The 17262-nt window shown below is 37.1% G+C and overlaps 1 long non-coding RNA gene across 1 annotated transcript; it reads left to right on the forward strand.

Annotated features, from left to right (window-relative positions):
* The first annotated feature begins 468 nt into the window (after window positions 1-468).
* LOC307042075 lies at window positions 469-2034 on the forward strand. Its single transcript, XR_013808990.1, has 3 exons — window positions 469-599; window positions 698-770; window positions 1103-2034. It is a non-coding gene; the product is annotated as an uncharacterized lncRNA (long non-coding RNA).
* Window positions 2035-17262: the final 15228 nt, after the last annotated feature.

A 17262-nucleotide genomic window follows, 5' to 3' on the forward strand; every position in this document is an offset into this window, starting at 1 on the left:
AGCCTCCTTCACAAAAGTGATAATGTTTTGTTTGTTGAAATGGCTATAAGGGTGTTTCTTATATGTAGTCTTATATTACAGTAATACTTACTTTAAGTCGCTTTGGAAAAAAATGTAAACTAAATGAAATGTAATGTAGTCTAACCTGGTTGTTCGTACTTGATATAAAACATTATTCTCACTATAGAGCCAAAACAGGAGTAATGTGGTCCCTTTTCCGTGCTCTGGTCAATACATTTTGAATCAGCTGAAGCAACTTAACTGAGTTTTTGGTACACCCTGATAATAAAGAGTTACAATAAGCTAGCCTTGAAGTAACAAATGCATGGACTAGTTTCTCTGCATCGTTTTGAGGCAAGCACACAACTACAATCATAACATCATTAGAAAATGAAATGATTTCATGATTTTTATGACTGTGATATTTTTGTTTTCTTTGATAAATGCGGAGTTTAAGCGTATAACAACCCTGCCCCTCCAATCAAGATTTCTCTCTTAGCTGGATGTGCTATCTGACAAACTTCTGAAGGTTTTTGAGAATGGAGGGAGGAGGACAGATAGGCCAGCGTCTGAACTGTATTATGTCAAACATGACTCAAGTAAGAATTCATTTTAAGGAAATTATACATCGAGTCAATAGTGTACACATTTCATTGAGCAAAATAGATTCTTTCTTTTCTTATTCCCCTTCACTTAGGTTGATGATGTCGATTTAGGGCGGGATTGTCTTCTCAAGGGGCTGTGTGTGTACCTCAATGAGAGAGTTTGTGGTCAGTAGAAGTATTATTTGACCTTTTGATTTTTTTGTTGGGCGTTAAAATATGTATTTATTGAAACACCACATAGTATATAGCCTAAACCCTAAAGTATGTGAACATCCCTGTTTCTTGTTTAATAGCCAGACTACACGGAAAAGCTAGAGGGCTTTTAATGAAACATTTTTTATCAGGTCAGACAGGAGTATATCAGATAACAAGGAGGCTTAAAAGTACTGAAATCTGACCAAATGTACTTGTTAAACACAGGGACTTAGTAATGGGTATATATATGTATTGATTTGTTAGATCTCACTCTGTTCCTTTTGTGACTGTGCGCTCTGCAGGCAGAAGATGAAGACGTCATTCTGCGGTCCATTCAGGGGATTACAGTGGGACTTTATGTTGTCAAACACAATTCCACCATGAGACCAGAGGACAGATGAGACCAGAGGACAGATTGTCCTGGCAGGCCAACAGATACTAACTGATGTGGACAACATTGCATTAGCTGCTACCATGCTGTTTGGACTAATGTATGCAATGAACCTGAACGACCCCCCTAAACTGAAGTGCACATTCGAAGTGCTCCAGCAAATGTTAATAGAGCTAGATGGCAACATGCTCTCCAAGAAAGCCCAAGCGTTTAAAAACAAACTATTTGAGTGAGCTGTTGCCATGGGCCATTGTGCACTTTTACAGCATACATACTTTCATCAATACAACTGTCTTGCACTTCCTTGTATTCCTCATGCTTTTTGCTTGATTTGCATGTTTCAGAAATGTGGGTTTTTTCTGGGGTCATGTGTTTTCAGAATGTACTCCTTGTCATGTGTTTCAGAATGTACTAATTGCACTAATTGTTCTAATGTACTAACTTCAAAATGTCAGTTCTTGTTTTTATTTGTAATACTTTCTTTAGTGCATATTTGGTGAGAAACCAGGCCATTATTATACTTCCATGTATTTTTCCAAAGCAATGCCATTGCTTTTTTGTATTAAAGTGCCCTTTCATATTAGCAGGTTACTATTTAAATAATGGGTTTGCAAGAACATTTCCTTTTTTCAGCTAGGCGTTGACATTTTCTGTTGTTTACTATGAATGAGTTACAAAAATAAGCCTTTCTTTACCATTTGGCCCAATAAATCTTTATTTTGGTCAGGAGAATAGTTTCCTTTAAGCTTTCTTGCTGTGTTCTAACACAATAATGTATATGTACATGCATCACAAACATTTTCTATTTCTTCTATTTCTTTATTTTCAATGTATTTGTTAATTCTCCTGGGGCTGCACACTGAAAAAAAAAGGCTGTTGGATTAACATGATTTTAATATGGAAACCGGTTGCAGACATTAAAAACATGTCTACTCAAAACTATTGCATTATGTTAAAGACACACAACTATGTTATGTCAAAGAAACATGAAATTGTTATGTTCATTTGAATATTTCCTTTAATATAGGTATATTTATTTACCCTATGTTTAACCAACATGACTTTTTTATGTTCATTTTAGGCTTTTAATATGCTCAGTATATTTAACTTGTACCTGTTAAAGCAACATGATTTCTTTATTTAAGCTTCACTGTTAAAAGTCTGTTGGACTTAAGTAATAAAAAACATGGAGATCGGTTGATTAAAATCATGTGTACTCAAAACTATTCCATTATGTTAGAGACACACAACTATGTTATGTCAAAGAAACATGAAATTGTTATGTTCATTTGAATATTTCCTTTAATATAGGTATATTCATTTACCCTATGTTTAACCAACATTTCTTTTAATGTTCATTTTAGGCTTTTAATATACTCAGTATATTTCATTTGTACCTGTTAAAGCCATATTAATGTTTTGTTTAAACTACATGCTATAGTTTTCTGTTTAATCTACCTAGTGCTCAAGGGGTACATAAGATTATTTATTTCATGTGAATAGAGGCATGTCGTACATTCTTCTACAGGATCCATCCTAATCTCTTATATCTACAGCATTTATCATAACATTTTAAAACAAATGGTCAATAAAGACAAAAACATTTCTTTGAACAACATTCATGTATTTTTCTCAAAAAATAAAACAATATTAACAACCACCACACATCCAGATGAGCTTTTGGTTTTTCCATCATGCAGCCCCAGGAGAATTAACAAATACATTGAAAATAAAGAAATAGAAGAAATAGAAAATGTTTGTGATGCATATATATACATTATTGTGTTGGAACACAGCAAGCAAGCTTAAAGGAAACTATTCTCCCGACCAAAATAAAGGTTTATTGGGCCAAATGGCAAAGAAAGGCTTATTTTTGTAACTCATTCATAGTAAACAATTAACAGAAAAATGTCAACGCCTAGCCGAAAAAAGGAAATGTTCTTGCAAATCCATTATTTAAATAGTAGCCTGCTAATATGAAATGGCACTTTAATGCAAAAAAGCAATGGCATTGCTTTGGAAAAATACATGAAAGTATAAAAATGGCCTGGTTTCTCACCACATACGTATGCACTAAAGAAAGTATTACAAATAAAAAAAAGAACTGACATTTTGAAGTTAGTACATTAGTACAATTAGTGCAATTAGTACATTCTGAAACAAATGACAAATGTTACATTCTGAAAACACATGACCCCAGGAAAAACCCACATTTCTGAAACATGCAAATCAAGCGAAAAGCATGAGCAAAGGAAGTGAAAGACAGTTGTATCGATGAAAGTCCAGTATGAATGCTGTAAAAGTGTGCAATGGTCCATGGCAACAGCTCACTCAAATAGTTTGTTTTTAAACGCTTGGGCTTTCTTGGAGAGCATGTTGCCGTCTAGCTCCATTAACATTTGCTGGAGCACTTCGAACGTGCCCTTCAGTTTAGGGGGGTAGTTCAGATTTATTGCATACATTAGTACAAACAGCATGGTAGCAGCTAATGCAATGTTGTCCACATCAGTTAGTATCTGTTGGCCTGCCAGGACAATCTGTCCTCTGGTCTCATCTGTCCTCTGGTCTCATCTGTCCTCTGGTCTCATGGTGGAATTGTGTTTGACGACATAGAGTCCCACTGTCATCCCCTGAATGGACCGCAGAATGACGTCTTCATCTTCTGCCTGCAGAGCGCACAGTCACAAAAGGAACAGAGTGAGATCCAACAAATCAATACATATATATACCCATTACTAAGTCCCTGTGTTTAACAAGTACATTTGGTCAGATTTCAGTACTTTTAAGCCTCCTTGTTATCTGATATACTCCTGTCTGACCTGATAAAAAATGTTTCATTTCCTGTATCCGTTTTAAATTAAAAGCCCTCTAGCTTTTCAGTGTAGTCTGGCTGTTAAACAAGAAACAGGGATGTTCACATACTTTGGGGTTTAGGCTATATACTATGTGGTGTTTCAATAAATACATATTTTAACGCCCAACAAAAAAATCAAAAGGTCAAATATAACTTCTACTGACCACAAACTCTCTCATTGAGGTACACACACAGCCCCTTGAGAAGAAAATCCCGGCCTGAATCAACATCATCAACCTAAGTGAAGGGGAATAAGAAAAGAAAGAATCTATTTTGCTCAATGAAATGTGTACACTATTGACTCGATGTATAATTTCCTTAAAATGAATTCTTACTTGAGTCATGTTTGACATAATACTGTACAGTTCAGACGCTGGTCTATCTGTCCTCCTCCATTCTCAAAAACCTTCAGAAGTTTGTCAGATAGCACATCCAGCTGAGAGAGAAATCTTGATTGGAGGGGCAGGGTTGTTATACGCTTAAACTCCGCATTTATCAAAGAAAACAAAAATATCACAGTCATAAAAATCATGAAATCATTTCATTTTCTAATGATGTTATGATTGTAGTTGTGTGCTTGCCTCAAAACGATGCAGAGAAACTAGTCCATGCATTTGTTATTTCAAGGCTAGCTTATTGTAACTCTTTACTATCAGGGTGTACCAAAAACTCAGTTAAGTTGCTTCAGCTGATTCAAAATGTATTGACCAGAGCACGGAAAAGGGACCACATTACTCCTGTTTTGGCTCTATAGTGAGAATAATGTTTTATATCAAGTACGAACAACCAGGTTAGACTACATTACATTTCATTTAGTTTACATTTTTTTCCAAAGCGACTTAAAATAAGTATTACTGTAATATAAGACTACATATAAGAAACACCCTTATAGCCATTTCAACAAACAAAACATTATCACTTTTGTGAAGGAGGCTTAATCGCAGAATGTTTGGCTTTTGCCTCTCACTTTCTGAATAACTTTTGCCGAATAAATCAGAAAATGTGTATATCCCTGCAATGTTTGCAGTATGTAAATGTTATGAATAAATATTCAGAAATTGTCAGACTAATACCAGTTTTCAATTAGTTAAAGACCAAGTTTAAGTTAGTCAAGTAAATCACACAAAACATTTGAATACTCACCATTTACTACAGAGCCTTTGGAACAATGTTCAAAGCAAGGCTGAGGTCAATCTTCTCCACACCAATTACCTATCACAGAAAAAGATATTTGAAATTATTTCATTATTCACACACAAATAAAACAAAAATGTTCTGCTCCTTAAAGGCGACATTTACCATTTAATGATGTACCTTTAGGTTAATATGAACCGACTTCGGCCGAGATGGGCGCCTCCAGTGTAAAAAGCTACAGTAGCCTATACTAATGCAATGAGTACAACTTTGTACGGAGCCATACACATCAGCGTTACGAGCTCATTTCCATTGGTTTCAATGGAGACGTGCACTGCAGCAGCGCGCACCGCTCGAACCAATCACAACCGAGAAACATCTCAACTTCCGTAAACACAAGTGTACGGCAAATATGGAAGATAAGTTCATTTCACAGCGGGTGGATCGTCACCCTTACTTGATCTGTCCGGCATGTCCCCCATATTCATGGTATGTGCACCACTGCTAAAATGTAACACAATCATTAATATCCTCCACTTTCCAATATCAAGTGTTGCTTTCCGGGACACACCCCCACACACAATATTGTGTCTCTGTTTTGATCTGTGTGTATTTACGGCATTTACATGAACACAGAGCGGATCAAAGCAGAGACATAAACACAGTTTTTTAGGGAAAACACTGCGGTCCCACAGACAATATTGTGTCTTTAACAATCAACACCTTAAATGGGTAAAGATGGTCACTTAACGTAAGGTAGGCCTACAACCTGCATCAGCGCCCTTAAAAGTCGGCACAAGAGTAGACATGCAGAGCCGGACCGACGCAGTAAAGTTCTACACCGCCTGACAGCAGACATGAAACAATCATATAAAACAAGAAGTAGCCTATAGACATGCAAACATGCCGCAAGCTCATCCATCAGATATGACTCCCCCCTCCCCACTGAGCTCGGTTTAATGTGCATAACTTTGGGCAAGGTTCATAGTTTTAAATATTGTAAATCAAGCAACTGTCGGACTTACGCTCTACAAATACTCACAGTATAAAAAAACACGCTAAACACAAGTCAATCAATATAAACTCACTTTATGATTTTCATGGCTTTTTCCTAGCTAACACCAGTGAATGACAATGTTTACAAATTGACAGTTGTATATACGTTGCTCGTTGTAACGGCAAATGTGAACTCTGCTTTTTGCAAACAATGCGTCTTGTGATAACCTGTAACTATGACGAACATTTGATGACATTAAATGACTTTAAATAACTTTTACCTTGTAGAGATGTTCTCGGGACAGAACCAGCTTACTCCTCCGATGCGGGAAGAAAAAATTGTATGAAAAATACATGAATGTTGTTCAAAGAAATGTGTTTGTCTTTATTGACTATTTGTTTTAAAATGTTATGATAAATGCTGTAGATATAAGAGATTAGGATGGATCCTGTAGAAGAATGTATGACATTCCTCTATTCACATGAAATAAATAATCTTATGTACCCCTTGAGCACTAGGTAGATTAAACAGAAAACTATAGCATGTAGTTTAAACAAAACATTAATGTGGCTTTAACAGGTACAAATGAAATATACTGAATATATTAAAAGCCTAAAATGAACATTAAAAGTCATGTTGGTTAAACATAGGGTAAATGAATATACCTATATTAAAGGAAATATTCAAATGAACATAACAATTTCATGTTTCTTTGACATAACATAGTTGTGTGTCTTTAACATAATGGAATAGTTTTGAGTACACATGTTTTTAATGTGTGCAACCGGTTTCCATATTAAAATCATGTGAATCCAACAGCCTTTTTTTTCAGTGTAGCTGACATCTAGACAATTTACTTTGACAAGCAAAAAACGTTTTTTTGGAAAAATGTTTACTTACCAGACCACAATGAGTATCTTTCTTTCACAGGCAATGAGAAATGGGTGGAGCTTGCATAATTTCTGGTCACTTGATTACAACTATAAGGCGTTGCCTGGTTACAGGGGGTGGTTCAACTTACCCACTGGCTCAACTTACCCCCTTCTCCCCTACTATATATTAGACTTGTAATACATTCAATACTGATTACTGCCTTCAATTATGGTCTCCCACTGGTAGTCTCTCTAAAAGAGATGTTTTATATTTATATGGAGCTCTAGCCTTTCTGTCCAAACCTTAAGGCACCATAGTCTTAGGTCGTGTTCACACCTGCCTTGTTTAGTACTGTTGAATCTGTCCCTGGAGCTTTAACCCCTTGATGTGGTTCGTTGGATTGGTGTGGAAGCAGTCCGATACCTCTGCTCCGCCTAAAGAGGTGGTCTCGGGTTGCTCGCTATGTTTCTTTGGCCCTGTTCCGGACCTTGTTTTAAAGAGTGATCAGCTCATGTTTAAAGTTGTCAACAGGTGAAACAAAAAACAAGTTTGTTAAATAGGATAACAGACTGCTCTTTTTGGCCCTGTATGAAATAACAATGCATCATTTATTAACTATACCTATACAAAATGAAACACATTTTCCCTTCATTATGTAATAACACCTCCTTTTGTAATAATTTACCCATTATGTAGTAAACAAGTTCAATGCAAATATGTAATACATGTCGCCACATTTTGAAATATATTATTACATATTGCAGTGATTATAAAATGAGTTGCAAACAATAACATTACAACTTACAACCTTACAACCTCACCGACAAACATCAGTTTATCAACATCAACAACTGCACCTCCTCCACTGCTCCTCTGTCCCAAGGCGTCCCCCAGGGTTCGGTGCTTGGCCCCCTCCTCTTCATCCTTTACATGCTCCCCCTTGGCAAAATAATTTGTCGCCACAACCTTCAATTTCACTGCTACGCCGATGACATCCAACTTTATATCTCAACAAAAACCATCACCCCCACAACACACTCCACTCTCACCAACTGTCTCTCAGAAATAAAAGCATGGATGCAAACAAACTATCTCCAACTGAACAGTGCCAAATCAGACATCATCATCATCGGCCCCCCATCCCGTATCAAAGACATCCAGAATTTCAACTTCACCATTGACAGCCACACTCTATCTCCCCCCCCCTCACATCCGCAATCTCGGAGTCATTTTCGACAGTCAGCTCAAATTCAACCACCACATAAATCACATCACCAGGACCGCCTTTTTCCACCTCAAAAACATTGCCCGTCTCCGCCCATCACTCTCCTCCTCTGCTGCTGAAATCCTGATTCATGCATTCATCACTTCACGACTCGACTACTGCAATAGCATCCTCTATGGCATACCATCCAACCTCCTCAATAAACTCCAACATATCCAGAACTCTGCTGCCCGCCTCCTCACCCACACCCGCTCCCGAGACCACATCACTCCCATCCTCCAGAACCTCCACTGGCTCCCCGTCCGTCAAAGAATCCACTTCAAAGTCCTCCTCATAACTTACAAAGCCCTCAACAACCAGGCCCCCCCCTACCTCACAGACCTGCTGCACCACCACACCCCTTCCCGCTGCCTCCGCTCATCAGAAGCCAACCTCCTATCCATCCCCACCCGCACCAATCACCGGACCTGGGGGGACAGAGCCTTCTCCGTCGCTGCCCCCTCCCTCTGGAACTCACTCCCACAACCCATCAGAGACTGCACCGACCTCACCACCTTCAAAAAACTCACAAAAACTCACCTCTTCAATCTGGCTTTTCATGTGTGATTGTTTTTGTATTATTTGACTTTAACTTTAACTATATATTTATTTGTTGTTCCTTTCTTCTCTTTTCTTTTTTTCTTCACTATTATCTGTAAAGCGTCTTTGAGCACCTGTAAAAGCGCTAACAAATTAAATCTATTATTATTATTATTATTATTATTAACTGTTTATTTATTTATTGAATCATCCTTACTCATAATTAATTAAAAATTATTTCAGTAGAATATCTTTCATTGGCCAAAACTAAATCAAGTGTTACTATATTCATTAGCCAACATGTATATCAACATCCATTTTGGGATATATTTGCAGTTTGGTTATGGTTACATAATGAATATTACAGTTTTTTAAAAGGGCAACTCACGCATTTTGTAATAACCATTGCAAAATGTAATAATTTCTCTTTACGCAGAGGGGACACATGTGTATGTATAAAAGAAATGAAAAAGTGGATTTTGCATAATAGGTCCCCTTTAACGCCGCAGTGCTCACAGACGTCCTCACAGACATCTTCAACATCTTCCTGAGCCAGGCTGCTGTTCCCTCATGCTTCAAGGTATACCACCATACCTGTGCCAAAGAAGTCATCACCTTCCTGCTTCAATGACTCCCACCCTGCAGCGCTGACTTCAACCATCATGAAGTGCTTTGAGAGGCTAGTCATGAAGCAAATCAAATCTGACCCCCCACCTCGCTGGACCCATTTCAGTTTGCATACATGTACATTCTCAAAGATTTTGAAGTGACTGTTATTTTGTATATATTGATTGTTGTGCTTTCATTTATGTCTTACTATGTGCATATGTACAAATGTGTCTGTTGTTTGTGTGCGTGTGTGTGTGTGTGTGTGTGTGTGTGTGTGTGTGTGTGTGTGCGTGTGTGCGTGCGTGCGTGTGTATATATATATATATCAATCAATCAATCAATGTTTATTTATATAGCCCAATATCACAAATGTTACATTTGTCTCAGTGGACTTCACAGTTTGTACAGAATATCAGTATGACTATACGACACCCTCTGTCCTTAGACCCTCACATCGTACAAGGAAAAACTTCCGGAGAAAACCCACAGTTTAAAGGGAAAAATGGGAGAAACCTCAGGGAGAGCAACAGAGGAGGGATCCTTCTCCCAGGACGGACAGACGTGCAATAGATGCCGTGTGGAAATTGAAAAGACAATACATTTGCAGCATAGGTAGTCCAAATTTTTGGAAATGCATGTGTGTATAATAGGAAGATGAATCCACGAGGATATCCATCCACGACTCAAGATCCAGGGCTCGCGATCCAGGACTCAGGACCACAGCAACAGGATCATCCATAACTCCGGATCCCGGCGTATATAGACACCAAAAAGAAAGAAATGTGGGGAAGCTGGGTTAATCGGAACATGAGAGTACACAGGTACAGACAGAGAGAAGGAAGAAGTAAGATGTCCCCCGACAAACTAAGCCTATATCTGCAAAACTAGGGGCTGAATCTAATCAGCCCTAACTATAACCTTTATCAAAAAGGAAGGTCTTAAGTGCGCTCTTAAAAACGGATAGGGTGTCTGCCGCCCGAACAAAACTGGAAGCTAATTCCACAAATGTGGAGCTTGATAAGAAAAGGCTCTGGCTCCCATTGTACTTTTAGAGACTCTAGGAACAACCAACAACCCTGCATTCTTGGAACGCAATGCCCTAGCAGGACAATAGGGTATAATGAGTTCTTTAAGGTAAGATGGCGCCTGCCCATTAAGGGCTTTGTAGGCGAGAAGAAGAATTTTAATGCTATCCTGTGCTCTATAGGGAGCCAGTGTGGCAGCCAGAACAGGAGTAATGTGGTCCCTTTTCCTAATTCTGGTTAGTACACAAGCTGCAGCATTTTGAATCAGCTGAAGCGACTTAACTGACTTCTTGGTACACCCTGATAATAAGGAGTTACAATAATCCAGCCTTGAAGTAAAAAATGCATCGACTAGTTTCTCTGCATCGTTTTGAGGCAAGATATGCCTGATTTTTGCAATGTTACGTAGATGGAAGTAGGCGGTCCTTGAAATTGATTTTATGTGGGCGTTAAAGGATAAATCCTGATCAAATATAACACCAAGATTCCTTACAGTCTCACTGGAGGCCAAATTAATGCCATCCATAGTTAGTATATCTTTAGATAATTTGTTTCGTAGATTCTTCGGGCCGAGTACAATAACTTCAGTTTTGGTCGTGTTTAACATCAAAAAGTTTAAGGTCATCCATGTTTTTAAGTCCTTGAGGCAGTCTTGAATTTTATTTAGATGATTAATTTCATCAGGCTTGATTGATAAATATAGTTGAGTATCATCCGCATAGCAATGAACATTTACAGAATGATTCCTTATAATATTGCCTAACGGAAGCATATATAATGTGAACAAAATAGGTCCGAGCACTGAGCCCTGTGGCACTCCATGGCTAACTTTGGTTTGCGTGGAAGATTCATCGTTGACACGTACAAACTGAGAGCGTTCAGATAGATAGGACCTAAACCCGCCTAAAGCAGTTCCCTGTATGCCAACTAAGTGCTCTAGTCTTTGCAATAGGATATCATGGTCGATAGTATCAAATGCAGCACTGAGATCGAGCAAGACAAGAATAGAGACAAGTCCTTTGTCTGAGGCTATTAGAATGTTATTTGTGACTTTAACCAGAGCTGTCTCTGTGCTATGATGTGTTCTAAAGCCAGACTGAAAATCTTCAAATAAATCATTGTTTTTTAAGTAATCACACAACTGTTTTGTGACTGCTTTCTCAAGAATTTTTGAGAGGAGAGCTTTTATCACTTCTACTTTGAATGATTGTGGAACATAGCCTGATAATAAAGACATATTCATAATGTTTAATAAAGAAGTGATAATTAATGGAAAAACTTCCTTCAACAGCTTAGTTGGAATTGGGTCTAAGATACACGTTGATGGTTTAGAAGAGAGAATCATTGAATTTAATTGTTCAAGTTTATGGCTGAAAAACATTCTAGTTTACCATCCAGTGTAATACTAGAACCTACGTTTCCGGGAGCTGTTGATAACACTATACTGATCAAAGGCAAGAGGTCATTAATTTTGTTTCTAAGAGTAACAATTTTATCGTTAAAAAAGCACATAAAATCATTACTACTGAGTGCTATGGGAATAGAAGGCTCAATCGAGCTGTGGCCCTCTGTCAGCCTGGCTACAGTGCTGAAAAGAAATCTTGCATTATTCTTATTCTCATCTATTAATGAAGAGTAGTAGGCTGCTCTCGCTTTACGCAGTGCTTTCTTATATTCATTGAGAGTAATATGCCAAATTAAACGAGATTCTTCAAGTTTAGTGGAACGCCATATCCTTTCTAGTTGTCTCGACTTTTGCTTTATTTTGCGGGTTTCGGCATTATGCCATGGAGCTAATCTATGTTGTTTTATTTTCTTCTTTTTCAAAGGAGCAACAGTCTAATTTTATTTGCAGCGCATCGGTAGCACTATCAACAACATGATCAATTTGGGGTGGTGTACATTTTGTATAAGTTTCCCCCCTTGCATGCAGACATGTTATCGAGTTATGTGGCTATAGCACTAACAGATAGGTTTCTGCTGCAGGAGCTTTTGACTAATGCTTTGTAGTCTAGTAACAGTACTTCAAAAGTTACTAAGAAATGGTCGGATAAAGCAGGATTATGCGGTTTGACTAATAGTTGCTCAATTTCAATACCATAAGTCAGAACAAGGTCGAGAGTGTGATTATAGCAGTGGGTTGGTTTATTTACACTCTGACGAAAACCAACAGAATCTAATATAGAGTTAAATGCAACAGTAAAGCTATTTTTATCATCGTCAACATGAATATTAAAGTCACCTACGATAATTACTTTATCTGTTTTAAGTACCAAAGTTGATAAAAACTCAGAGAATTCTGATAAGAATTCTGAATAAGGACCTGGTGCACGGTACACTGTAACAAATAAGATTGGCTGCAAAGTATTCCAGGTTGGATGCGTAAGACTAAAAACGAGACTTTCAAAGGAGGTATAATTTAATTTTGGTTTAGTATTGATAAGTAAACTTGAGTCAAAGATTGCTGCAACTCCACCTCCTCGGCCTGTGCCTCGGGCAATATTAGTATTGATATGGCTGGGTGGAGTGGCCTCATTTATGCTGACATATTCTTCATGTCTCAACCAAGTTTCAGTGAGACAGCAAATATCAATATTATAATCTGATATTAAATCATTTACCAATATTCCTTTAGATGCTAGAGATCTTGTGTAGGAGAGAGCGCAGAGAAGCGTGTAAGACTGTGACTCCGCCTCCTCGTCTCAACTCCAGTTTGTCATGGATTAAGTCCACAAAGCCCTGAAATGTTTGCTGATCAGATTGGGGAGGGGACCAGAGAAGATTACGGTGTCCGATATATAGGTATATAAATATTTTTTAAATTATTTTTATATACCTTTGTTATTGTATTCAGGATTATGGGAAACGGTATGTTGATCTCTCTCTCTCTGTCTGTAGCCTACACACAAACTGAAAGATTGACAATAAAGTTTATTTAAAAAATTTTTTTATTTTTGTTTATTTGACAGGGACAGTGCACATTGATTAACATTTCTGTGAATACACCAGAGTTAGCCAACAGGCTATTTTTCATCTGCAGTCCCTGGACAGATGTTGAAAGTCATCCTAAAAAAAAAATATCACTTCAAATGACAGGTAAATACAATCAGTTAAACAACATTCAACATAGATGCTTATATTATGATTAAAGCATATATAAAAACATAAAAACATAAAAACAAAAATACATATTCACAAAGCAGACATATAGCAACAGGTCAAGGCACATGTGTACAAACAGAGCGTTGTAAAGTGCAGATTGTGTCAGTGTGACAGAGCTGATTTTCCACTAAGCATGTTTTTAAATCAGATTTGAATAAACTGCAGGTGTTTTGTTCTCTAATCGTTACTGGGATTGAGTTCCACTGTTGTGCAGCTTTAAAAGAAAATGAAGATTGGCTGAATGAACTCTTCCTTAATGGAACAACGCAATCTCCTCTCGTTGAAGCTCTTGTTGAACTAGTTACAGGTGTGTGTATGGTGATAAAATGTCTGAGCGGAGGTGAGGTAAGTTGACTTTGACTTGGACTTGACTTTCAAAGCTAAAATATATGTTTGTCTAATATTAACGTCTAATATTTGAGTAAATGCGTGTTGTGAACTGTAACGTTCTTATTAGTTGCAAATGGGGATGTAGCTCAGTGGTAGAGCGCATGCTTTGCATGTATGAAAAAATAAAAAAATCCTTTGAGTCAATATATTGACTTAGCTATCTCAATATATTGACTTACTATCTCAATATATTGAGTTATATATTTTTTTTTATTGAAACAATTATGTCAAACACAGAATAAGGCACATAGACATCAATGTTCATCATATAAGCGGTACAACTTCATATTAAGGTACACACATTCACCATCAACTAGTTCTTAATTAACATGCATATTAGCAGTATATTGGCTCTTTATTAGTCATTATACTTATTAATAGCTTATTCTACATGACCATATTCTACAAGTAATCTGTGTGTGTTACACTTGCGTGTATGAGATCATTAAATGCCTTGTAACTTCTTTTTTATAGTTTCACTCTGTTTGAATGTCAGTGGACGGCAAATAAGTCAATAAAGGAGCATGGCTGCTCATTCCCTGGCTCTCAAAAGAGTTTGGCTGGCTGTTTAATCTATGTTCACACTGACACAGTACAACAAATAGAGAGAACAGTACACCTATTGTGTAAGTATACATACAAGCAGGTCACACAGTATGATCACAAATACATCAACTCTGTTAAAAATCTGTTTTATTAAAAAGTACAGGCTGCATAATATGTTCTCAGTCTTGGAGAAACTTGACATGTTTTGGTATGTGTCTGAACCTCTCTTTAGTGGTTCATTAATAAAACAGATATTTCAACGTGAGCCTACTTTGTTCATGTACTGTTGAGGTTCATTTGTGTAGTTGTGTGCAATGATGTATTTACAAAGTGTGAAGAGGAGGCAACTTTAGAATAGGGAACCTGTTCAGGTCAATTAAGGTCAAACTACTAGCTTATTGGTTATGAACAAGACTTCACTTTAAAATAGGGAACATATTCTTAGATAGAAATACCTAATTTTTTGTTATTTAGACATATTGAGGAGAGCATATTAAGACCAAAGCTCATGTACAACAACTTTCTTACTTGCAATAAATAAGGAATATTAGAGGGTCATTTAGGAAAAACTCTCAACTAATGGCCTATTACTTGTAGAATATAGTCATGTAGAATAAGGATTTAATAAGTGTTTTATAATGACTAATAAACTGCAAATATACTGCTAATATGCATGTTAGTTAACAACTAGTTGATGGTTAATTTGTGTACCTTAATATAAAGTTGTACTGGTTATATGATGAACATTGATGTCTATGTGCCTTATTCTGTATTTGACATAATTGTTTCAAAAAAATATATATATGTAACTCAATATAATGCGATAGCTAAGTCTTGCTAAGAATTGACTAACATTTCTGTAAATGCGCCAGAGTTAGCCAACAGGCTATTTTTCATCTGCAGTCCCTGGACAGATGTTGAAAGTCATCCTAAAAAAATTTTTTCACTTCAAATGACAGGTAAATGAAATCAGTTAAACAACATTCAACATAGATGCATATTATGATAATAGCATATATAAAAACATAAAAACAAAACTAAAATACATATTCACAAAGCAGACAGATAGCAACAGGTCAAGGCACATGTGTACAAACAAAGCGTTGTAAAGTGCAGATTGTGTCAGTGTTGACAGAGCTGATTTTCCACTCAGCATGTTTTTAAATCAGATTTGTATAAACTGCAGGTGTTTTGTTCTCTAATCGTTATTTGGATTGAGTTCCACTGTTATGCAGCTTTAAAAGAAAATGAAGATTGGCTGAATGAACTATTCCTTAACCTGTTAAGCCCGAGAGACCCCGGGACCGGGGCCCTCCCGCAACATCTTGCAGGAAACAGTCTCTGAGGGCATGTTCATTTAATAAACTATGAATGTTTTATATCCATGTAACGGGAAGAAACTCATCTAACTGATCATTTACATTTTCTTAAAAAAAAAAAAAAGAAATGCTAACGCTGAGCCTCTGATTTAGCAACGAGCTAAAAATGCTAACAGATTACTGCACCGAAATTTGCTCACAAAACCTAATTATTTATCTCGTCTGCACCAGTGTTGGGGAAGTTACTTTTAAAAAGTAACTAGTAATAGTTATAGTTACTGCTCCCCAAAGTAACTAGTTACTTTATTAGTTACTAAATTATAAAAGTAACTAGTAACAAGTTACTTTGCTTTAAAAATAATAACAATAAAAATACAAGTTTTTATGTTGTTCTGTGGCACAGTAAGAGAAAAGACAACTCCCCATCATTGTAGCAATTATCATTATGAAATGTAGTGGAACAATAAAACACAAGATATGTTTAGACATTTTGACAGGCATCTTTATTGTAGCCTCAACAACCAAGTTCTAATTAGTGCACTTGTAGTCAGTGTTGGGACTAACGCGTAGTGGTTATATCTCCAAGTTGTAAATGCACTGCTGCTCTTGCTGATACTTGCATCTGCCATTGTGTGTGTGTGTGTGTGTGTGTGTGTGTGCGTGTGCGTGTGTGTGTGTGTGTGTGTGTGTGTGTGTGTGTGTGATTCTGACTTTTCTACATCCAACTCACAGGTTTATCATTACTTTGAGAATGTTTTTTTATTAATTTAATCCTCTTAGAAGGGAAGATATGGTCATTTGTTCTGGGAATGTCATTTTCGAGCCTGAGACCTGAAAAACAGGCTCAGGGCTAAACAGGTTAATGGAACAACAATATCTCCTCTTGTTGCAGCTCTTGTTGACATAGTTACAGGTGTGCGTATGGTGATAAAATATCTGAGCGGAGGTGAGGTAAGTTGACTTTGACTTGGACTTGACTTTCAAAGCTAAAATATATGTTTGTTTAATATTAACGTGTAATATTTGAGTAAATGCCTTTTGTTAAGTGTAACGTTCTAGTGGGTTGTAACTGGGGATGTAGCTCAGTGGTAGAGCGCATGCTTTGCATGTATGAGGCCCCGGGTTCAATCCCCGGCATCTCCAAGTGTTTTGAAGTGGTTCAATCCAATGGGATTTGGTTTGGGAACCGGTACAAGTCGCAAATGCAGAACAAATCATTATCACCACAGACCTGTTACAGTGATAACTATGGAAGCCTGTTTGCGCCACAGGCACAAAAAAAAAGAAATCCTGGAAGTCAATACATTGACTTGCTATCTCAATATATTGACTTACTATCTCAATATATTGACTTATCT

This window comes from Notothenia rossii (genome assembly GCF_949606895.1).
Source record: "Notothenia rossii genome assembly, chromosome: 5".
In the NCBI taxonomy this organism is placed as follows: domain Eukaryota; kingdom Metazoa; phylum Chordata; class Actinopteri; order Perciformes; family Nototheniidae; genus Notothenia; species Notothenia rossii.